The 24,498-nt window shown below is 43.6% G+C and overlaps 1 protein-coding gene and 1 long non-coding RNA gene across 7 annotated transcripts in view; one reads left to right on the plus strand and one right to left on the minus strand.

Annotated features, from left to right (window-relative positions):
- The window catches only part of MYRIP (myosin VIIA and Rab interacting protein), a 406,340-nt gene that overhangs the window by 19,627 nt on the left and 362,215 nt on the right, over nucleotides 1-24,498 (minus strand). The window lies entirely within an intron of this gene.
- The window catches only part of LOC135364216 (uncharacterized), a 50,385-nt gene that overhangs the window by 2,986 nt on the left and 22,901 nt on the right, over nucleotides 1-24,498 (plus strand). Inside the window, exon 2 of the long non-coding RNA XR_010411062.1 lies at nucleotides 16,489-16,738. This is a non-coding gene — a long non-coding RNA (uncharacterized LOC135364216). The remainder of the gene's footprint in view (nucleotides 1-16,488; nucleotides 16,739-24,498) is intronic.

Here is a 24,498-nt window from a genome sequence, read left to right on the forward strand (position 1 = left end):
ACCAAGGACTGGGCTGTTCGCTTGGACATGGGGGTGGGAGTGAACAGTGCACCTACCGGAAGTTGGGATACCTGGGATTTAAGTAGCCGTATGACAGGAGCAGGGTTGCAAACCTCCCTGTTCCTTAGTTTCCTCACTGGTCCAATAAAGGAAATCAGAAGATTTGTTACAGGGCTGACACCGACTTGTTATGTAAATGTCCCCGCTCCATGACCAGTCTAGATTTAAAAGTAGAAAGCACCTTGTACAATTATGTTAAATAAAGTTATATTTAGCACCGGACAGGGTTTTGTTCGGATGAAAAGCTGGTGTGGACGAGGCTGCTGGCAGGAAGCCCTGCGTGTGGGAGAAGTGAAGAGCTAGAGGATCCTTCTGCTTTATTGCTTACAGCCCCACAGAGCCGAGCCGAATGGCACAAACAAAGCACGATTTGAGAGCCCGAAGAGCGCTATAATGGTAGCTGACGGTACTCCGGAGAGTAATTATAAGATGGATTCAATGTGACAGTTTCGTGGGATCAAATAAGGGAGAGGTGAAAGTGTGGCCATGAGCAGACAGCCTAGGGGCAACTATACAGAACAGGAAGGGTGGCCTAAAGTGTCCCACAGATAAGGATGGAAATGGCCATGCAGTAACAAGTTCAACCTTCTAGTGATCAAAGACATACAAATTAAATGACAAATTTTATTAAGCGCCAGACACCGGCACGATTCCCTTTTTCAATGCTTGGTGTGTGCCGACATGACTTGGAGAAGCTAGAGCATGGTTTCGGTGGTTGAGCCACCATGGGATCTGTTTGCTCTGAGACACCCACCCGTCTCGGTCTCCCAACCACTGATGGTTGCTGCTGAGAGCCCGAGTGTCCACTTCTAGGGTTCAGTCTGTGTCCCAGCCCCACGTGGAATGTCAAATCCATAATGCTGACCTCCCTACCTCTGGGGCGGGCCCAAACAGCCCACACTCGGAGTATAGAAGGTGACGAGAAGCACTCCGGTTTCCTCGGTCACTCACCAAGAGGCATCAAAATAAGCAACTTCAACAAAGACTCATGTTTCCTGCCTGCCTGTAAGCAAAAGCCAGACCAAGGCAGACCTTTCAGAAGGTTATGTACCACTCCGAGGCTGGCGTCCTGCCATGGTGGCCATTTCAGTGGGTCCAAGAAAGCAGAAGAGCAGGGCAGTACCCAAGTCATAGACCCCAGCTGTCTCGTTCTTTTCTCTCTAGGGACTGCAGAGAGCAGCAAGACTTCTTTCCTTTTTTTCTCACTGCTCACAAACTTTAGCCTTAAAGCCTTTCTCCATCCTGTGCCCATACACTCCCTCTTCATATAAAACATGTTCCCAGAACAAATTCCTCTTCCTTACTCTTCCTTATAAACGGTTTGCCAAAGACATGCAGAATGCAAGGTATTGCCTGTGGCAGATTCTGAGTTCTATAGAGTTCTAAAGAAAAGGCCATTTCTATCCTAAACGCTAGATATACTTGCTTATTAGCAATCCTTGCAAACTCTCCTGAGACTTTTTTTTCCAGCGTCATCATTCATTTCAAAGCTTTGTGTTGGACAAAGAAATGCAGACTCATTTCAAGCTGGAATAGACAGGAATGCTCCTTACCAGAATATCCCAAGCTTGCCAACATGTGAACAGCGGGAGCGCGTGAAATGCCTGGCTTCCCAGAGCGGGAACACTCTGGATGCCAGAGGACTGATTCCAGCCCCGGCTGTACCCAGGCACACCCCTGTGTCTGCCTGACTCAGCTGGGCCAAAACAGACCCCACGTCTGGCTGTGTGTGATGGACTGGGGCTGTGACGGAGGCCTGGGCTGTCTATTTATTTGACTTGATACAAGTCTTGATATGATCTCATCGAATATAATGTGGGAAAAAAGCTTTGTGGGTTAAATGATGTGTGCAGGTGTCTGGGGCAGAAGAAGAATTTTTCTAGCTCTACCTTGGGAACTGTTCTGATGCCTATAACAAGAGTAGAAAAGCTAAACAGATAGAGGCCGAAGGGACCTGGGCACTAGGGTTTTTGTGAGATACAGAAGCAGGCAGTATGCTTTGAGGTCCATGGGCCAATCCATGAAACAGGGGTGGGAAGTGGTGAGGGGACTCCCGCTCTGGCAGGGTCTTACAAAGGGCCTCCTTGTCCACTGAGCTCAGCAAGCATGGAGCCTGTGGCTCATCATTCTTTTAGGAGCCTATGCAAATGTTTTAATTTCTTTTAAAATCAGAAGATAAAAAAAGAACTCTTAGGTTCAGGAACATGTTTTCATACACAATAATGTATTAATCTAAATCAACATAGTTGTAAAATGTGATTTGTGTGTTTTATGGAGGAAAGGGCCCATGAGGGCAGCAATGCTTGGGTACAGGGAAGTCATAAGTTGGCCTTGATATGGCTGCTCTGGAGTCCTCTGTGAGAAGGCATGCGGGCAGCAGCGGCCTGCTGAGGCCTGTCCTCTGGGACACATTGCTGCCCCCACTAGACATTTGTGAAGGCCCCAAGCAGGCCCCTATGACAGGGCTGTCCATGCATACTTAGGAGAAGCCTTCCTAGCTTCCCCCAACTGCTATAGGGAGATGGGGGTGGGGGGCGGTGGGTGCCGTGGCCCTGTGGCTTCCTACTCAGGATTGATGCTAATGTGACCTCCTCATTGCACACCCAGACCACGAGGCTTGGGAAATTCAGGTTTCACTGTCTGGGACACTTTGGGCAAATGATTTAACCTCTCTGAGCCTCCGCTGTGACAGAGATAACACCAGCTAGCGCAAGGGGCTTTGGAGATTAAATTAGACAGCATGTGTCAAGTGTCCACACAATGGGCCTCTCCTCAACACTCCCCCCACCCCCCCCACACACATACACCTGCCCCGCTGCCTCTAGGTGGACCTGTTACTGGTGACGGCCTGTGACTTAGATGCCTTCCATCACATACCATGCTCTCGAAACAGCTTTGCTTGCCTACTTGGTGTTTTGAAGAATGCTTTTTACTGTTCTTTACTGAAAAAAAGTTAAACTTTACTGCTCTTCATTTCCCAGTTTTTTACTTGCCAACTAAGAATATTTTAAAAAAGAGTGGAGCCTGGGTGGCTCAGTTGGTTAAGCATCTGCCTTAGGCTCAGGTCATGATCCTGGAGTCCCAGGTTCGAGCCCCGCATCGGGCTCCCTGCTCAGTGGGGAGTCTGCTTCTCCCTCTGCCCTTCACCCAGCTTGTGCTCTCTCTCTCACTCTCTCTCTCAAATAAATAAATAAAATCTTTTTTAAAAAAGAATATTTTAAAAAGAGAAAAAAAGCCACTATGATCTAGTATTACCTACCACTGCCATAATTTCATAAACAAGGGGTAACTTAACATCAAAAAAGGAGAATATAATATCTGAGTATAGAATGGTCTGTCCTAAGAAATGATAGTAGACAACCTGACATGGACACACAGACACCCCCCCTCCCCCCAGGCCCCTGCCAGGCACACACATATATCCTGGGAAATACACACACCCGTATTTCCCTTTGACTGGGAGCAGAGTGAATCGTGCGTACTGATATGCAATAAAAACAAGGGATGCCATTGCCTAGCTGGGAAACTGAATCAACCAGGCCCTCAAACATCACCTGCTATTTCCCATCATCACTAACTGAATGCAAGCCTTCAGGAAGAGTCTACTCCATGCAGAGGCGAGTCAGCCATTGTCCCTGTCCTCAGAGAGCAGAGGGGAGAGGGACACGAAGACCAACGGCAGGTAGCAGAAGACAGGCCCTACCCTGCACTGTGAGCAATGGGCTGCAGATCTGCAGGGGCCCCACCGCTCTGTGACTTTGGGGTTGGTCTAGAAGCACAAGAAAGAAGTTAAGAAACAGCGAAGATGAGGAGGGTCCTTTGGACACCAGTCCGGGAGGCGTGACGACATGGGGACTGCCACCACAGCCTGGGATGTGCAGAGGATGACAAACAGTAGGGAGATGGGGGCAGAGCAGCGCCCCGAATGCCAAGCTCAGGAGTCTGAGTTTTGTGCTCCCGGCAACGAGGCGCCACTGCGGGCTCTCAGAGCATCTCCCCAGCACTTACTGCTTGCCGAGCTCTGGGATGAGCACTTCGTTGGCCTTGCCTCCCTGAGCTCTCCTGACCACCCTCTGATGCACGTACTATGATCACATCTCCCAGATGAGGAGCTGAGCCTTAGAGAGGGGTTTGCCCTGAAGGAGCTGGCTTTGCACCCAGATCCGCCTGGTTTTGAAGCCCAGGTTCCTCATAGGCCTCTTGAGAGGCTCAGGCTTTTAGGAAGGCAGTTCTGACTGGCAGAGGAGGGACAGATTGAGGGCTGGGGAGAACCTGAGGCAGAGAAAAGCGTCGGAAACTCTTACTGCAGCTGGAATTCAAGGTCCCCGGGGCCTGGGGTGGAGCAGCTGCGGGGGAGTACAAGGGTGAGGAGCGGTTTTCTGGAAAGAGAGCTGAGAGCATGTTGTGGCTGCCAAGTGGGGAGGGGGGCAGCAGGACGGGCTGTAAGCCCAGCCGGGTGAGCCTCCGAGTGAGCCCAGTGAACTGGCACAAACTGACACCAGTAAGGAGATTTCAATGCCAGCAGAGAAAGAAGGGTTCAACGGGCTCTTGGAATAAGGGAAAAATATAATATTTCAAGGATCCTTTCTGACCACCCAAGAGACTGTGATTACCAATGGCCAGGATGGAATAAGTTTCAGGTCATCCGTTTAGTCTTTATTTTGAATCTGTCATTTTTTTAAAAAAGGTATTTATTTGAGAGAGAGAGAGAGAGAGAGCACGAGTAGGGTGAGGAGCAGAGGGAGAAGCAGACTCCCCGCTGAGCAAGGAGCCCGAGGCAGGCCTTGATCCTGGGACTCCGGGATCATGACCTGAGCCCAAGGCAGTCGCTTACCCGACTGAGCCAACCAGGCGCCCCTTGAATCTATCATTTTTGCTGTCAAGTCTCCCAAGTGGGTTGGGGTGGACACAACCTTCATAGCTGGGTTGGTAAAAAGGAGAAAATGGTGAAAGTGTGGGGCCCTCCTGTTCTCCTTTTAGCCTTGTGATGAATGAACCTTCCTCAGGGGGCCAACAGGAGACCGTGGACATCCCAGGTAATGCAGGGAAGAGCTTTACCAGGACTCTTCTGAGGACCCGTTTGAACACAAAGGGGTGGCGCTCATGCAGTGTAGAAAAGCCCTTCAGGAGCTCATGTTGCATCAAACCCATGTGGGGCCCCACCGTCTCCCCTGCTGAATGCTGCTCCCGAGACCCTTCTAGGAGGGAACAGAAGAAGAAAGAAGGCAGCCAACTCAGAGCTAATGTGGGTCCACCTGGTGCCATTTGGACTCCAGGCTTCTCATTATTACATTTAGCCCTCACAACGACCTGACATGGTTGATGTTTTAATTCCATCTCTAGAGATGAATAAACTGTGGCTCAGAGAAGATGCAGAACTGGGATTTGAGCCCAGAGACTTTGGTCTCCGAAGCCCACGTTCCTTCCCACCTGTCACACCACCTCCTCCGCGCATAATTCCCAGGACCCAGTGGTCTGTAGGAAGTGACTGTGGAACTGAATCGTACTGAATAATCAGATCAGTGAACAATAGGTCAGCGACAGAAGGGCCGCATTGACATCCAGCAGAATGAGCGTCTTGATTTGGCCACACCAACCACCAAGCCACACTACAGAGCTTGAGATCTCCCCAGTGACAAACTCTGGTTCTGAGCCTTCCTGAACCTGCCTAGGATCGAGCCAGCAGGGACACTCAGTGAAAAGGAATGTGGTCTGTAAGAAATCTGCTCTAAGTGTGGTCCAGACTTCACAGTCTCCTCGTTCCTTTTCTGTCCCATACTACAGATGCTGTCTTGGCTTTAAGAAATGCTTCCATCAAACTACCAGAAGCAAGGAAATTTATCCAAATGCCGATTTCATGTATTTTTTTTCCCTTTTCAAAGGTAAGAAAAGAAACTCCATATGTCCTCTTAAATAGTTGACAGAAATCTGCTAGAAAAATTCAATGCAAATATGTTTCAGCTCTCATAAAACATAAGGCGCTCTGGAGATGCTTCTACAACCCGTCAAAATACATTCTCCACGAACAGAACAGACCCCTGTCCCTGAAGTGACTTGATGAAAGAGGGTAACACAGAATTGTGGAAGGAAATTGGAGCGCGAACCTAATAAATTCGCATATGTAATAAAATGAAACTACAAACCATAACAGAGATTAGAGAACTGACCTCTAGGAATGTTCGGGTTCCTAAATCATCTAGGTTTTGATGGTCAAGGCCATGTATGAAAGAAATAAGACTTCCTGTCTTAATGGTGATAATAGAAGTGAAGTTTTAGAAATTCTGCACCTTCATTCCAGAATTAAACTCCCTGGTCTGCATGTTTTCCTGAGGTCATTTTCTTGTTTGAGGTCAGCAACCTGACACCCGGTGAAGGCTCCTTTGGGACTGGTGAGGGTGACGGACGAGGGGGCTGCTGGGGCCGTTCCCTTTGCCCGAACCTGCCCTGGTCGGTGTCCAGCAGGCAGGACTTGCTTTCCCAGCACAGGGGGTGATTGTGGTCATCAGTCTTTTTTGCTTTTGCATACTTACTGGCTGCTCTTCAGCAAAATAGTTCCTGATACTGATTGGAAATATTTGCCCACTGCGGGCGGTAACTGGGGTGTTGCTGGGCCACATGCCCACTTCTGAAGAAGCCCAGGAAGACATGAAACCACCCTCCATGTTCACTGGGAAAGGATGTGATCCTTTCACCTCATGGCAGCCTGGGGGATCTTGGTAAATGAAAGGTCCTCCTTGTCACTTCCTGGTGGACACTTTTCCAGGTGCTCCCTATATCACTCAGAATAAAAGCTGAGGTTCTCTGCATGGCCCCGTCACTTCTCTCACTGCTCTCCCCATCGCCGTATTGCTCCAACCACCCTGGCTCTTTCGTCTGTTCCTTAAACTTGTCCAGGACATTTCCACTGGAAGGCTTTGCTTATGTTGCTTTGCCTGGAAAACCCTTCTTTTAGATCTTTGCCCAACTTCTTCCTTCTTGTCCTTCAGGCCTCAGTCCAAGGGACACTCGGTCAGAATGGTGTCTGAAAAGACCTTCCTAGACTCACCCCCCTCCTAACCCCTTCCATCACTGCCCTCCTTAACCTTCTTCTTAGCCCTTATCACTATTTGACATCATCCCCTGAACCTGTTTACATATTTATCAGCTGTCTCCTCCAATAGAAGGTAAATTCTACGAGGCAGGTAACTCTTCTCTCTTATCCCTGCTGTATTGCAGCTCTTGGAATAGTTCAACAACTATTTGTTGAATAAATGGTAAATGAACAGGGATTCACTCTCTAGAGATTGTGCGGCCACCTCTCCCAAGGGACGCGGGCACATCTTTATTGTCTCCTGTAAGTCCTGTTGGGCCTGCACACCAGGAAAATCCATTCCTTCCTTCACTGAAGGGAAAATTAAGGAACTTCCCCTCTCAATACATCCTCCCCTCCCCCAAATAACTAGTGAATATTTGTCCCAAAACCATTTATTAAGAGGTTTCTTTTTCCAACTGGGGTTAGAGGTAGATGGGAATCATGAGATAAATCATGAATTAAATTTTAATATATTCTAGGCTGTACTTCTGGACTATTTCATTATATCTTGTATCACTCTCTCACAAATTAGTTACTGTGCCTTTAAAACATACTGTAATATCTTAATACAGGGGTCCTCTTCATTCCTATATTAGTCTTTGTAAACCTTTCTAAATTATTCTTGACTTTTTTTTCTATCAGATTTTCTTTCTTTTGAGAAGTTAAAAAACATCTGGTTCAGATTTTGATTTGACTTACATTTGGCTTCTACCCTAATTTTGGAAGAATTCACCTTTACATTATCTTTTCTTCCATTAGACTCCTGGGTTTCCTGGAGACTTGCAGTTTTCTTAAGTTTTTTTTTTTTTAAGATTTTATTTATTTATTTGACAGAGACACAGCAAGAGAGGGAACACAAGCAGGGGGAGTGGGAGAAGGAGAAGCAGGCTTCCCGCAGAGCAGGGAGCCCGATGCAGGGCTCAATCCCAGGACCCTGGGATCATGACCTGAGCCGAAGGCAGATGCTTAACGACTGAGCCACCCAGGTGCCCCAAAGGTCTTTTTTTTTTTTTTTTAAGATTTTATTTATTTGTCAGAGAGAGAGAGAGCACAAGCAGGGGGAGCAGCAGGCAGAGGGAGAAGCAGGCTCCCCTCTGAGCAGGGACCCTGATGCGGGACTCGATCCCAGGACCCTGGGATCATGACCTGAGTCTAAGGCAGACACTTAACGACTGAGCCACCCAAGCGTCCCTAGTTTTCTTAAGATTTAATGTTATATTTTTTTGTTCCTAGTATGGAGAGAATTCATTTCCATTTTATCTGCTCTCCCCATCTCCCAAACTTGGTTTGAGATTTATCTGCGAATTTCACTGCAAATTAATGACTAAACTAGAAGCCCCTGACATGAGGAGTTCTAATGTAAATCCTGGAATTGACACTTGAGTTGTACTGTGTAAGTATGCCCAACGATGTGGATTTATGAATATACCTGCTACTTACAGACCATTTCTTCAAATAGAATGGATTTTTACTTTGCATTTATTTGTGTTCAAGGTTGCTGTATTCTTTTGCAGGCTCTTTATGTCTCAGGTAAATGTTCATGATCTCTGACCTTATGCAGGCCTTCTTTGCTGTGTGGGGATCCTTTCTATTTGTCCACATAGTTTCCTTTCCCATTCTATGCAAGAGCTCTTTCAAACCCTCTCTACAATCTGGAAACCTCAATTCTACCACCCTTGCACCTTCAGAAGACAGACTTGCTTTCTAGTTCAGAGAGTGGGGGATGGATTGGGGGGGGTGGATACAGAACATAAAACAAAACCTCTCCAACTTCCTGACATCACATTTACCCACTTATTTGTATCTGGACCAAATCTGTCTGCTATTGCAGAGCTGATGCCTCATCTGTTTCCTGGACCTCATCCCCTCCATTTCCCCAAGAGTCCCTATTGTTGAACATGTAGGTCACTGTTTCCCTACAAGAATAATGCAATGCTTATTGGATTGCATTGATGTACCCTGGGCTGCTTGTTCAGCTTTTCCGTAGGATAAAGGATGGAATGTACAATTGCTGGATCAAAGGGTATGCCCACTCTGATTGCTCGGACTTACCCAGTTACCAGTGCCCTAACGTGTGCTCCTACTATTTTGAGTGCATTAGACTGCCTCTTTCCCTGAACTCTTAGCAACATTGGTTATGGTTCTTTTTAGTCATCCAATTTGTTAGGCAAAGTGACATTTCGTTATTTCAATTTGCATTTTTGTTGCTCGGCTAAACAAATGATGAACTTTGCCCCATTCATGGCTGTTTTCCCAGCATCTTACTGTGCATTTGTTAAACAGGAAACAGGAATGCGCAAACCATATGCTAAGTTCTGGGCTACATGTTGAATTAAATACAGTTGAAATACAGTTTAAGTTAAATATTTTTTCACATGCTTATTGGTCATTTACTTTTCTTTTTCTTTTTTTTTTTTTTTTGGTGAATTGCCTGCTTATGTGCATTGCCCTCTTACCCATTAGCATTATGAGGCTAAATAATTCTTTGCCCATTATGTATTTAAGCAATATATCCTCCCAGTTATTGTTTGCCTTTTAATTTTATGGCTTTTGAAAAATCAACATGTCTTCCCCTCCCAAGATTTGTTGAGATATAACTGAGACATAACATTGTATAAATTTAAGGTGTATAACATGATGATTTGATACACTTATATATTGAGAAAGGACTACCATAATAGGGTTAGTTAACATCTCAATCATCTCCTATAATCACCATTTTTTTGGTGTGTGGTGAGAACACTTAAGATTTACTCTCTCAGCAACTTTTGAGTATATAATGCAGTATTATTAACTACAGTCACCATGCTGTATGATCCCCGGTACTTATTCATCTTATAACTGGAAGTTTGTACTCTTTGACCAATATTTCCCCATTTCATCCATCCCACAGACCCTGGCAACCACCATCCTACTCTCCGTTTCTATGGGTTCACCTCTTCTAGATTTCACATATGAGATCATACAGTATTTGTCTTTCTCTGACTTATTTCACTTAGCATAACACTCTCAAGGTCCATCCATGTTGTCACAAATGGCAAGATTTCCTTATTCCTCATGGCTGAATAATACTCCATTGTACATATATGCCACATCTTCTTTACCCATTCATCTGTAGATGGATACTTAGATTGTTCCCATATCTTGGCTACTGTATAATGCTGCCATAAACATGGGAGTGCAGACATCTCTTATAGATCCTGATTTCATTTCCTTTGAATATATTCCCAGACATTACTGGATATTACTGGACCACATGGTAGTTGAACCTCCATACTGTTTTCCACAGTGGCTGTGCCAATTTACATCCCCACCAACTGTGTACACAAGGGTTCCCTTTTCTCCACATCCTCACCAACACTTGTTTTCTCTTCTCTTTTTGATGGCAGCCATTCTAACAGATGTGAGGTGATATCTCATTGGGGTTTTGATTTGTATGTCCCTGATGATTAGTGATGTTAAGCATCTTTTCATGTACCTACCTATTGGTTATTGTATGTCTTCTTTGGAAAAACGTCTATTAAGATCCTCTGCCTACTTTTAAATCAGGTTGTTCGCTTTTTGCTATTGAATTGTAGGAGTTCCTTATATATTTTGGATATTAACCTTTATCATATATATAGTTTGCAAATATTTTCTCTCATTCTGTAGGTTGCTTTTTCATTTCATTGACTATTTCTTTTGCTAGGCATGAGCTTTTCTGTTTGATGTGGTTCCACTTATTTATTTCATGTATTATTTTGTTACTTGTGCTTTTGGTGTCATATCCAAAAAATCATTGCCAACACCAATGTCAAGGAGATTTTTCCCTATGTTTCTTGAGGAGTTTTAGAGCTTCAGTCTTTAATTCATTCTGAGTTAATTTTTGTGAGTAGTGTAAGATAGGGGTCCAGTTTCGTTCTTCTGCATGAGATTATCCAGTGTTCCCTTATTATTTATTGAAGAGACTATCATTTTACCATTGAGCATTCCCAATTGAGGATATAAGGGTTTATTTCTGGGCTCCTGATTCTGTTTCATTGACCTATATGTCTCTGTTTATGTGAGTACCATATTATTTTGACATCTGTGGCTTTGAAGCATAGTTTGAAATCAGGAAGTGCAAAGCCTCTAGCTTTGTTGATTGCTTTGGCTATTTGATGTCTTTTGTGGTTTAATACAAGTTTTAGGATTGCTTTTTTCAATTAATGTGAAAAATGCCATTGGAATTTTGATAAAATTTTGATAGGGATTGCATTGATTCTATAGAAGGATTTGGATAGTATGGACATTTTAACAAAATCAATTCTTCTGATCCATGAACATGGGGTATTTTTCGATTCGTTCATGTCTTCTTCAATTTCTTTCATCAAAGTCTTATAATTTTCAGAGTATAGATCTTTCACTTTCTTGGTTAAATTTATTCCTAAGTAGTCTATTGTTTTTGATGGTAATACAAATGGGATTATTTTATTTCTTTTACAGATGTTTCTTTGTTAGTGTATAAAACACAACTGACTTCTGTATATTGATTTTGTATCCTGCAAATTTACTGAACTTGTTGATTAGCTCTAATAGTTTTTTTGTAGAGTCTTTAGGATTTTCTCTATGTAGGATCATATTGCCTGCAAACAATGATAATTTTACTTCTTCCTTTCCAAACTGGATGCATTTTATTTCTTTTTCCTGCCTGATCTGGATAGGACTTCCTGTACTATGCTAAGAGGTGTGGTGAGAGTGGGCACCCTTGTAAAAGAAGAAAAGCTTTCAGTCTTTCACCATTGAGTATGATGTTAGCTGTGGGCTTGTCATCTGTGAGTTATGTTGAGGTATGTCCTTCTATGCACAATTTATTGAGAGTTTTTATCATGAAAGGGTATTGAATTTGGTCAAATGATTTTTCTGCATCTATTGAGAAGATCATGATTTTTATCCTTCATTATATTAGTGTAGTATATTATACTTATTGATTTGTGTATGTTGAACCATCTTTGCATCCCAGAGATAAATCCCACTTGATCATGGTGTATGATTCTTTAATGTGTTGTTGAATTCAGTTTGCTAATATTTTGTTGAGAATATTTGCATCCATATTCATCAGGGATATTGGCCTTCAGTTTATAGAGTCCTTATCTGGCTATGATAAAAGGGTAATACTGGCCTTATAAAATGAGTTTGGGAGTATTCCTTCCTTTTCTATTTTTTTGGAAGAGTTTAAGAAGGATTGGCGTTAATTCTTCTTTAAATGTTTTGTAGAATGAACCACTGTACCATCTGGTCCTGGGCTCTTCTGTGTTGGGAGGTTTTTGATTACTGATTCAGTCTTCTTATTCATTATTGGCCGATTCAGATTTTCTATTTCTTCATGATTCAGTTTTGGTAGGGTGTATATTTCTAGGAATTTATCCATTTCTTCCAGGTTATTCAACTTGTTGGTATACAGTTGTTCATAGTATTATCTCATGGTACTTTTTATTACTGTGATATCAATTGCAATGTCTCCTCTTTCATTTCTGATTTTATTTATTTGAATCTTGTCTCCTTTTCCTTAGTCTAGCTAAAGATTTGTCGATTTTATTTTTTTCCTCAAAACCAGCTCTAGTTTCATTGATCTTTTTTATTGTTTTCCTGGTCTCTATTTCATTTATTTCTGCTCTGTTTTTTGTTTCTTCTGCTAACTTTGGGTTTAGTTTGTTCTTCTTTTTCTAGTTTCTTGAGGTGTAAAGTTCGGTTACTTATTGAGATCTTTCTGTTTTCTTAATGTAGGCATTTATCACTATAAACTTCCCTCTTAGAATCGCTTTTGCGACATCCCATAAGATTTGATATATTTTGTTTCCATGTTCGTTTGTTCAAAGATTTTTTTTATTGCCCTTTGATTTATTTTATTACTTTATTATTTTTTAAAGATTTTATTTATTTGAGAGAGTGAGCGAGCGAGTGAGTGCATGAGTGGGGGAAAGGATGAGGGGCAGAGGGAGAGGGAGAAGCAGACTCCCCTCCAAGCAGGGAGTCTGATACGGGGCTTGATCATGACCTGAGCCAAAGGCAGATGCTTAACCGACTGAGCTACCCAGGCACCCCTTGATTTCTTTTTTGACCTATTGATTTTTTAGGAGTGTGTTATATAATTTCCACATATTTGTGAATTTTCCAGTTTTCGTCCTGTTATTGATTTTTAGTTTTATACCACTGTAGTTGGAAAAGATACTTAGCATGATATCAACCTTCTTAAATTTGTTAAGACTTGTTTTGTGACCTAACATATGTCTATCCTGAAGAATGCCCCATGTAAGTTTGAAAAGAATGTGTATTCTGCTGTTGTTAGATGGAATGTTCCATATATATATATATATATATATATCTTAGGTCCATTTGGTTCAAATCCAACATTTCCTTATTGATTTTCTGTCTGGATGATTTATCCACTGTTCAAAGTGGGGTAGTGAAGTCCCCTACCCCTCTTGTATTGTTGTTTATTTCTCCTATCAGATCTGTTTGTATTTGCTTAATATATTTAGATGCTCCAATATTGGGTGCATACATATTTATGATTTTTACATACTCTTGATGAATTGACCCCTTTATCATTTTATAATGACATTGCCTCTTATTATAGCATTTGAGTAAAAGTCTATTTTGTCTGATATAATTATAACTACCATTGTTCTCTTTTGGTTTCCATTTTCATGGAATATCTTTTTCCATCCCTTCACTTTATGCCTATGTACGCCCTTAAAGCTGAAGTAGGCGGTGTGTAGTTGGGTCTTGTTTTTTATCCATTCAGCCACTCTATGTCTCTTGATTGGTGAAATTAATCCACTTACATTTAGAGTAACTATTCACAGGTAAGGTCTAATTAATGTATCTCATTAATTGGTTTCTGGCTGTTTTGTTGTTCTCTCGTTCCCTTCTTTTTCTCTTGCCATCTTCCTTTGTGAATTGATGATTTTCTGTAGTGGTATGCTTGGACTCCCATCTCTTTATCTTTTGTGTATCTACTGTAGATTTTGCTTTGTATCATAAGGTTTACACAAAACATCTTACAGATATAGTGAACTATTTTATGCTGATAGCAACTTAACTTCAATGGCGTACAAAACTACCCTCTACTCTCTCCCTTTATGTTTTCTGATGTCACAATTTACCTCTTTTGATATTGTGTATTCATTAACAAATTATTGTAGCTATAGTTATTTTTAATATTTTTGTCCTTTAATCTTTTTACTGGCATTAAGTGGTTAGCACACTACCATATTACAGTATTAGAATATTCTGAATTTGACCATATATTTACCTTTATCAGTGTGTTGTATATTTTCATGCCTTCATATTATTAATTAGAGCATTTTCATTTCAGCTTGAAGAACTTTCAGCATTTCTTGTAAGGCAGGTCTAGTGTTGCTTAACTCCCTCAGCTTTTGTGTGTCCGGGAATGAATGAGGTTATCTGTACTTCATTCTGAAGGACAACTTCGTCAGATAAAGTATTTTTGGTTGGCAGGTGTTTTTTTTTTCTTTCAGCATTTTGAGTATGTCATTCCACTCTGTCTTGGCCTGTAAGGTTTCTGCTGAGAAATCTGCTGATAGCCTTATGAAGATTCCCTTATAAGTGATAAGCTTCTTTTCTCTTGCTGTTTTTAAGATTCTTTTTGTCCTTCATTTTTGTTAGTTTTATTATGATGAGTCTTCGAGAAAAAATTTTTGAGTTTAACCTGTCTGGGGACTTATGAGCTTCATGAACTTGGATGGTCAAATCTCTGCTCAGATTTGGGAAGTTCTCAACCATTATTATTATTATTTTAAAGATTTTATTTATTTGAGAGACAGAGACTAAGAGAGAGTGAAAGAGACTGAGAGAGAGCATGGGTGGGGAGGAGCCAAGGGAGAGGGAGAAGCAGACTCCCTGCCAGACTCGAGCAGGGAGCCTGACGTGGGGCTCAATCCCAGGACCTTGAGGTCATGATCTGAGCTGAAAGTAGGCACTTAACTGACTGAGCCACCCAGGCACCTCTCAACCATCATTTTTTTAAACAAGCTTTTTGCCCCCTTCTCTCTTTCTTCTCCTTCTTGATCTCTAATAATTCAGATTACTTCTCTTGATAGTATCCATAGTTCACATAGGCTCTCTTCATTCTTTTTCATTCTTTTCTTTTCTTCTCCTTTGGCTGGATAATTTCCAAGGTCCTGTCTTTTACTTCACATATTCTTTCATATGCTTGATCCATTCTGCTCTTGATTCTCTCTATGGCATCTTTCATTTCATTCATTGTATTCTTCAGCTCCAGAATTTCTGTTTGGTTCCTTCTTATGATTTCTACCTCTTTGTTAAACTTCTCATTTTGTTTTATGCATTGTTTTCCTAATTTTGCTGAATTGACTTTCCATGTTTTCTCATAGCTCATTGAGCTTCCTTTAAAAAGCTGCTTTGAATTCTTCATTGGGTAAATCACAAATCTCCATTTTTGGGGGGGTCAGTTACTGGAAGGTTATTGTGATCTTTTGGTGGTGTCATGTTTCCTTGATTTTTCATGTTCCTTTAAGTCTTGTGTTGTTATCTTTGCATTTGAAGTAGCAGTCACTTCCTCCAGTCTTTACTGACTGATTTCAGGAGAGAAATACCTTCCATCGGCTTTACCAGGGATTCTGAGGCTTTCTCAGACCTTCTATGGATACTCCTGCTCCACACTTCTTTCTCCCTCCTCAGGCAGAATTTTAAAGCTTGTATGCCTTCTCTCAATTCTGCAATGCACAGGCTGAGTGCTGACAACCTCCCTTTTGCTTTCCCAAGGGCAGTGCTATCCTCAAGTTTGTGGTTTCTCTCTTGCTCACAGATTTAGTCATGCCTTGTATGCATGCTCACTAGCCATTTGCTGAAGCTTGCTTTCGTTATAGCCATTGGAAGTGCACATAGGGAGCCAGCCATGTGGTGGAGATGTGTGTGGGTAAGGCACACAGAGCACGGGGGGTGTCTGAGACAATGGGGAGACCTATGGATGAGGTGTCCCAGTGGTGGTCCGGGCTCTAGATGGGAGTCCATGATGCAGTTAATAGGATCTGAGTCCACTTGATACATTCTGAGCCCTGGCTGCTGTTCTCATAGCTGCTCACCATCTCCTAGTCATGTAGATTATGACTCAGTATTCTGAATGGGGTGAGCAATAAACAGACTTCTTTGGTAGTGTCCTGCACAGCTGGGGAAGCTGGGTGCTCACTTACATGGTCTTACTTTCTCCCATGGGAGAAATCACAGGCCAAGAAAGGCTCTCTTGGCACTGAGTTGTGCCACCTCAGAGGAGGGGTGAGGTGGGTAAAGTCAAACTATTACTTTTATCCTCTCCAATGTGTCCAGTCTTAGATTTGTTTTTGCTCCAACAGTGTGCTGGAACTTCTCTGATGGACTCCTGGACTTCCTTAAGGTTTTATTTATTTATTTGAGAGAGAGAATGAGACAGAGAGCATGAGAGGGAAGAGGGCAGAGGGAGAAGCAGACCCCCTGCTGAGCAGGGAGCCTGATGTGGGACTCGATCCTGGGACTCCAGGATCATGACCTGAGCCGAAGGCAGTTGCTTAACCAACTGAGCCACCCAGGCGCCCGGACTCCTGGACTTCCACATTGCTCTTGCAGGTAGGTAATCGTCTAAGTCACTGTTCTCCAGGGGCTGCTTTGGCTGAGGCACTGGAGCTGGCTCACAGGCCACGTCAGGGTCCACAGTTGGGGCTGGGGTCTGTATTCCTATTATTTGATGCATAAGTGAGTGAGACTCCTCCTGGGAATCTATCTAAATCATATTCATTTTTTAAAAAAATATTTTATTTACTTTTTTACTTTTTTAGAGAGAGAGAGAGAGAGCATGAGCAGGGGAGGGGCAGAGGGAGAGGAAGAAGGAGAGAATCCCAATTAGACTCAGCACTGAGTGCAGAGCCTGATGCGAGGCTTGATCTCATGACCCTGAGATCATGATCTAAGCCAAGAGTCGGACGCTCAACCAACTGAGCCATCCATGCACCCCTAATCATTTTCATTCTTTACTGTTTTATGGAGAGAGGCTCAAAGTTTTTATCAAATTCCTGAAGAGATCGGCAAACCTCAAAAAGGCTAACAGCTATTACTGTTAAGTTTTTATCTTCCTATTTATCAGCTATTCTTCACTCAATATTTATGAATATGTATGAATTTCCTACTACCTATCAAACATCAATCTAGGAATTTATCAAAGTAATTATATTTTCCCCCTTTAATCTGTGATTATAATGAAAAATATTAATAGGTTTCCTAAAATTGAGGTTATTACATTCCTAGACAAAATCCTCCTTGGCCATTGTAAATTAGTATTTTAATAGGCAGTTGGACATCAATAGTATGTACCAGAGGGTGTGCATAGAAACACGTGGGACATCACCTTAGTGTCCCAGATATCTTTCTGCTTCAGTTGTGCCATTTGATTCCTTTTATTTTTGAAATTATTAGTAAAGCTCAGGAAAAAAAAATAGGCCATTGGAAACAATTTGTTAACATATTAAGAATTTTTGAATGTTTGTTAACCAGTGAGGTAGTATGTAAATTTTTGGAGGCATACGATTTTTGGGTCAGATTCAGACCAAGTTTTTATTTTTTTTTAATTTTTAAAAGTATTTTATTTATTTATTTGACAGAGAGAGAGAGAGCACAAGCAGGGAGAGTGGCAGGCAGAGGGAGAGGGAGAAGCAGGCTCCCTGCTGAGCAAGGAGCCCGATGTGGGGCTTGATCTCAGGACCCTGGGATCATGACCTGAGTTGAAGGCAGATGTTTAACCGACTGAGCCACCCAGGCGCCCCCAGACCAAGTTTTTAAATAAATAAAGTAAACTTAGATTCCTTCAATTTTTTGGGATACTTTTAATTTGTATGAGTAATTTGTACCATGAATGACTGATGGATTTTATTGGCAAAGACCACGGGGACTAGCTTCTTTCTGAGGATGGTTCTTTGGCCACTTTGCCAATTTCTTCTGTCTGGATTTTACAGTCAATTTTGCTCATTTACTTCTTTTTTTAATTCAATTTTTATTTTTAAAAAAAATTTTTAAGGATTTTATTTATTTATTTGACAGAGACATAGCGAGAGAGGGAACACAAGCAGGGGGAGTGGGAGAGGGAGAAGCAGGCTTCCCGCAGAGCAGGGAACCCGATGCGGGGCTCAATCCCAGGATCATGGGATCATGACCTGAGCCGAAGGCAGATACTTAACGACTGAGCCACCCAGGTGCCCCTGCTTATTTACTTCTTTAAAAATAGTCAATATTTAAAAAATCATTACAAATATCAAAGTATTTGCCTATAATTTAAAATAAATCTTATTATTTTTCTTATTATTTTTCAAACGTATATACATGCTGTTTTGATTGACAACATAAATATTTATGTAAAAGTATTTGCATTTATAACTCATGGATTTGTTTGATCAATAGTAAAATATTACGATGTTTAAGATATTTTTGATATTTACAATGAGTTCTCATTCAGGAAAAACTCTCTAGGTGCTTTTTTTTTTTTTTTTAAAGATTTTATTTATTTGACAGAGAGAAAGACAGCCAAAGAGGGAACACAAGCAGGGGGAGTGGGAGAGGGAGAAGCAGGCTTCCCACAGAGGAGGGAGCCCAATGCGGGGCTTGATCCCAGAACTCTGGGATCATGACCTGAGCCGAAGGCAGACGCTTAATGACTGAGCCACCCAGGTGCCCCTCTCTAGGTGCTTTGAGATGAATATCTGTCATCAGAATTATCTAATTCATTGAGAGTTTTTTTTTTTAATGGAATATGTGTTGAATGTTTCCAAGGGCCATTTTGGCATCAGTTGGGATTATCCTGTGGTTTTAAAAAACAGTCCTTACTAAGTGATTTATTATAACAGTGAGTGTCCTTCTATTAATTTCATTTTTGCATTCTCAGAATAAATGTATTAGTTGTGTGGGCATGTGAGTCTAATATTGCAACATTTGGTTTGCCAATATTTTATTTAGGATTTCAGTATTTGTGTTTGTAGGTGAGACTCGTATATATTTCTTTCTTTTGTTTTTATATTCTCTCCACCCAGAAATGTTTTCCAAGAGCACAATCCTGCTTATTCTGCCAAGCTGCAGACACACAAAGTATGTTCTTTTTCTTCTCTCCCCTCTTACTTCCTACAGTCCCATTTCCTCAGGGCATCTTACTTTTGGGCTTTTGTGGGGCAAGAACTCTGAACCAGTACCTTGTTTTCTAGACCTTTCTATCTGCAACCTTCTAGAGCAGCTCTGCCTTTCTCGCTTCAAACTGCATCTGTCTTATGTCCCATTGTATTGCTGTGGCTGAGGCAATATCATTTTTCCTGTCTGTTCAGATAACGCCTGCATTTCACAGAGGCTGTAAGGAATCTTTGCACTGGACTTTTGAACAATCTTTCTCTAGTGCTCAGTTCATCTTCTGCCTAGAGGAGATGATGTTCGGTTGAAGCCCCAGTGATCCAGGAGAGAACCTGGACCTCTTCCCGGGCTGGGAGGTCCCTCCCCGTACACACACAGGATATGGTTGTGGGAATGAGTGATGCCAATGACATCCTGAGTGGTATGGAACCTCCTCACCTTTTCAAGGCCTGTGGATAAGAGCTCTGGCTCTAAGTGCACAGCTGAAGCTCATTTCCACCCCCCAGGGCAACCGTTAAATGGACAGTCAGAAAAGAGGTGTTAGTTCTTCAACAGGCATAGCCCTACTGAGATCAATCACTTGTAAGATACCAGTCAGTACCTAACACTATATTCTCTTTAGCACCAACTGGAGATGAAGACACTCTTCTGAAATAGAATGTGACCTGGGATGAAAGACACCGAATCCTTATGTGAACAGTGTGTTATTTTACGGGGGCGAGACATATGCAGACAAAGTTGACTTTATGTTAACACTGATATCAACGAAAAGGTTTTCATGAGCACATTAAACTTCAGAAAGCCAAGGCTCTGGGTATTTTGAAACAGTCCATAGATCTGTCTCCTTGATCATGGACCAGGATTGTGTATCCCTGTCCCTTGGTGTTAGTAAATGGGGAGCATCCAGGAGAAGATGCATAAATTTATCTCTTGTTTGGGGAAAAAGACATTTAATAGTTGAGAGAAGTCTCAATACTTTGATGAGAATTATTCCATGAAACTATACATATGGGAGATAGCTGCTGGTCTGTGACTCCCTTGTGAAAGCAAAGCCCAATGATCCAGCTACTTGTAATGGTAATAAACAAAGGCACTTTAAATAAAATGCTTTCAGGATACCGGCTATACAAATTTGACTATAAAGCAAGAACTTACTAATTTGGGCCTTCAACAGACACTTATGTTCTAAGAGCTTGATATGTGGGACATCTTTTGTCATATAAACAGTGTCATAAAGGATACTTAGGTCAGGAAACATAGAAATCTATCTAATCTGTTACGTATCTAGAACCAGGGGATTTTGGAGCCAGAAGGGACCTGGGGGACCATTGCTCTAAGCCTGGGAGGGTTATGGGACTTGTGGGAGGTCCAGCCCTTGGACGTAGTCTCTAAAGTCAGGCCAGGAGTCCTCAGCCATTCTTCTGCTCCTTCTTTCCGGAATGCTGTCCTTGCATACCTAGAGCAGACACTTCTAAGAACTGCTTTGGCCAGGACTTTCTCCCAGAACCATTGGCATGGCCATCTGCGCAATGGTAGAGGAGAAGCAAGTGCTCACTTCTGGGCTCTAAAGATCACATGGTTTAGAGGGCTGACCCCTGAGGTTTGATGGAATAAGGTGACTTAAAGAAAAAAACGACTCTTTGGGAATCCAGTCCCCAAGAGGTTTCTGGGCTGGCCCCAAGCTCTGCAAGCTTGTTCTTCTGTTGGTAAAAATTCAGATGGTGGTAACTATCCTTCCAACCTCCAGAGAAAGTGAGCCACCTATAGGACAAGTTTGCCTACAGCAAAGGGCTATCACTTTACATACAGTAAGTGATATCTGATGCGTGTTTCTAAAATGGTTCTTCTGCGACTGGACAGGATTCTGAAGCCCCCGTTCTTACGTGGGTTGTCATATTAAAGACACTAAACAGCCACTGATGTCAAGTGGGAACATGCACATTCCTCTGCTTTGGTTCCCGGAAAGCAGGGCCAGGGGTGGAGGCAGGGGGACAGTGACAGATGAGCAAAGCACTAACCTGACCTAGCCTGGTTTCACCCAGAAGCAGACCTGAGACAGGGATTTAGTTCATTCGGGAGGCGATCCCGGGAAACAGTGGTGGAGGAGGGGGACGTGGGGCAGGGGAGGGAAGGGCGTCAAGGAGGACTGTTCATCACTGCAGGAGCCTAGAGCTCTGTTGGCTGGGGAGCTTGGGGAGGCAGTGTGTAGCTCGGCCCCAGAGTCGCCATGCCCATGGAGGCCAAATAGCTGGGGTACTGACTTTCTTCTCGGCAGTCACTGGTTAGGACGGCTCCCAGGCAGGGCTCTCTCTCTCCTTCTGGCCTGCCTGCCTTTTGCACAGGAAGAGGAGCTCCTGCTTCATCAGGGGCCTTGAGGCAGTTGGACTTTGGGCCAGTGTGCACTGCCGGGGCAGAGAGATTAGGGGAGCACTGACCACTTCTGAAATAGTCATATGAGCCCAGTTCCATGCCCAAACCATGCCGTGTGCAGACAGCACGTGTGCACACTCGAGCTGTACAAACTAGTTGTGGTTGGCTCACAGGGGAAGTCAGTTATTCTGATCCTGAAGATGGGAACATGGGGCATTCCCATGCAGTGTCTTCCCACTTATATTCTACCTAGCACGACAAAGCCCAAGATGTGGTTACAGACCTATGTTAGACATGCCACGTGTTGCCTGGAAATAGGTACAAAGCTGGTACTGACCAGCAGACGGATGTTAACTCACAGCCATGAAGTTTATTTTCCTTGAGGTTGTGATAGGGGATCCGGTATTTGCTGGGTTCCTGCTAGGTGCTGAACGCTATGATGTACAATTCAACACTCACAACTCTATCGGGGGTATGATTATCCTCATTTTACAGATGAGGCCAAGATGTGTTCATGCAATCAACCATGAAGCCCGGGGCTGGGTCCCAGGGATCAGCTGAAAAACATGGCAGGTGTGGGCCTGTTGCAGTGCTGGGAGCAGGTTCGGGGTCTGCAGGGCAGTTCCGGCTGCTGAGTGGAGGAAGGACTGGAGTAGCCATGCAGGGTCTGGAGGGACAGGGAGAGCAGCCAGGTGACAGGGTCTGGTGGGAGGCAAGAAATGACCCCGGCTCGTTCTAAGCACTGGCAGTGAGTTAGGACACTAGCCAAAGTTTGCAGAGTTTGCAAATTGCATGGTTGCGTTTCAAATTCAGTGTTACCTTGAAGCCTATCTCTATATCCTTCTGCTTCTAAATAATATTGAAGATATAAACCTGTATTCCTGTGTTCCCATCCCAGAGTAACCCATGCCTGATGCGGAAAATATATGTTAATTATCTTTTTCAGTTTGTTACCCGGATTTTTACATACAGTAAGTGATATCTGATGGATATTTTAATGCACTGATTCATGGTAGGCTGGAGAACGACTTAAATTTTGAGAAACTGACACATTTGGGAGCTTGAATAAAAGCAACTCTCCTAGTTTCTTGCTCAGCGAGGGCACGGGGCAGGATGGGAGCTTGTCTTAGATTTTTTCCCCACTGGCCCCTCCTTTCCCTGTTCACGTTCTGTCCAAGAGAGCACAGTGCAGATTGGTGGCTGTGCCTCCAGAAGATGAGGCGTGCAGGCTGACAAGGGGTGGGAGTCTGTGACTCATCATGGCCTGGCAGGCTGCTGGAACAGCAGGATTTGGGGGAGCCTTGTGACCATCAGGCAGCAAAGCCAGTAGGATGCAGAGCCATTGTAAGAAATAATGTGATATCCTTCACTTACCATCTGGCTCTGAGTTCTGGCAGACAAATGTGACTATCATGGGGTATTGGTTCAAGTAACAGAGAGGAGCAGAGGCCATTACCATTGAGGAAGCAATGGGTTGGAGCCCACATCCCAGGGAGGGGCTGTCTGTGAAGGCTCCAGCCCACAGACATGGCAGGGGACAGATGTGTGCACTGTCCGCAGGCAGAGGACCTGATGGATTGAGGAGTATGAGGCCTCAATGATTACAGAGCGGGGGATGGGAATGAGTGAAAGGCAGAGTGTGAGCTGTTGGAGGGCTCAGGGGCTTGGCCGTGGAAGATGGCCTGCACTTCCCTCGGGGCTGGCTCTTGACCATCTGTGCTCTTTGCTGGCTTGGCCGGGCTCCTCCTATGTAGCACCCCAGCTTGGCTGTTGAACAGATGAAGGGGCTCATTGCCCCATTCACATGGACTACAGGGAACTTGTGAGGTTATACAATGTACTCTCAGAAGAGGGAAAAAACTGACCACAAGTGCAAAGAAATCTAGATGTTTCCAGCAAGATCTGATTACAGGAGAGGCAGCTCGTTGTAAGGGAAGGAGCCTGTGATTTGAGGCCGAGCACCTTTGTGATGCAGCCCCAACTTTGAAGCTGACTAGCTGTGGGCCTTGGGTAAGTACCCTCAGGACAAGCCTCTGCATCTAATTCAGTAGGTCTCTATGACATGAATTCACTAACATAAGCAAAGCACTAGGCACTCAACAAATGTTAGCTTCTTTCTCTTCCACTGGAAGCAGTAGGGATATCCTGACTCTAAAGTGGCCGAGTCTAGCATGCATGTGCTTTGAGAAGCTGTAGAGGAAAGACAGGGGGCAGAGCACTTATTAGGGGGCAGGGGGCCTGGGGCCCCCTTTCTGCCAGGGGTTCTTCCTTCTGTGGTTTCCTAGCAATGTCCCTGGGTACTTGGAGGGGTAGTTTGGGACTGGAGATCAAGTGGTTGGGATTTTGGGGACTTTTACCTGTTTAAAACACCAAGATTCCACATATGGTTTGTTTGGAAAACGATTTTGAGGCTAAGACAAACCCAAATCTGCAAACAGCAGGGATAAATGATGCAGCAGGCCACGTTTAGCACAAAGACCATGGTCTGAAGCATCACCATTGACTAAAAGAGGGATGGCGAGATGTTCTCAACCCACAGGCAAAGTTCCTCTGGGGAAGGGCAGGGGAAGGCAGTAACATGGGCCTTTACTAATGAGAGAGGCGGTGAGCATTAATTATAGACTTGAAAGTAAAGGGTTGTCTTGGGAAGGATAGTTAGTAGAAGGAGAGGACAGGTCTCGGGAGGCCTGGGACCCGCGGGGCCCTCTCCCCGACTGAACCACTCAGCGCTAACCAACAGGGGCTCCTGGGGCTCTCCCGCATGCACGGGATGGGCATTTGTGAGACAGCTCGTGGGGGGCCCAGCACACCTCTGTGCAAATACAGAACTTCCTCTGCCTCCCCCTTCTCCCGCT

Source organism: Mirounga angustirostris, unplaced genomic scaffold (assembly GCF_029215605.1).
Source record: "Mirounga angustirostris isolate CCGP_5_RB_7025 unplaced genomic scaffold, mMirAng1.0.hap1 SCAF_1, whole genome shotgun sequence".
NCBI classification, from domain to species: domain Eukaryota; kingdom Metazoa; phylum Chordata; class Mammalia; order Carnivora; family Phocidae; genus Mirounga; species Mirounga angustirostris.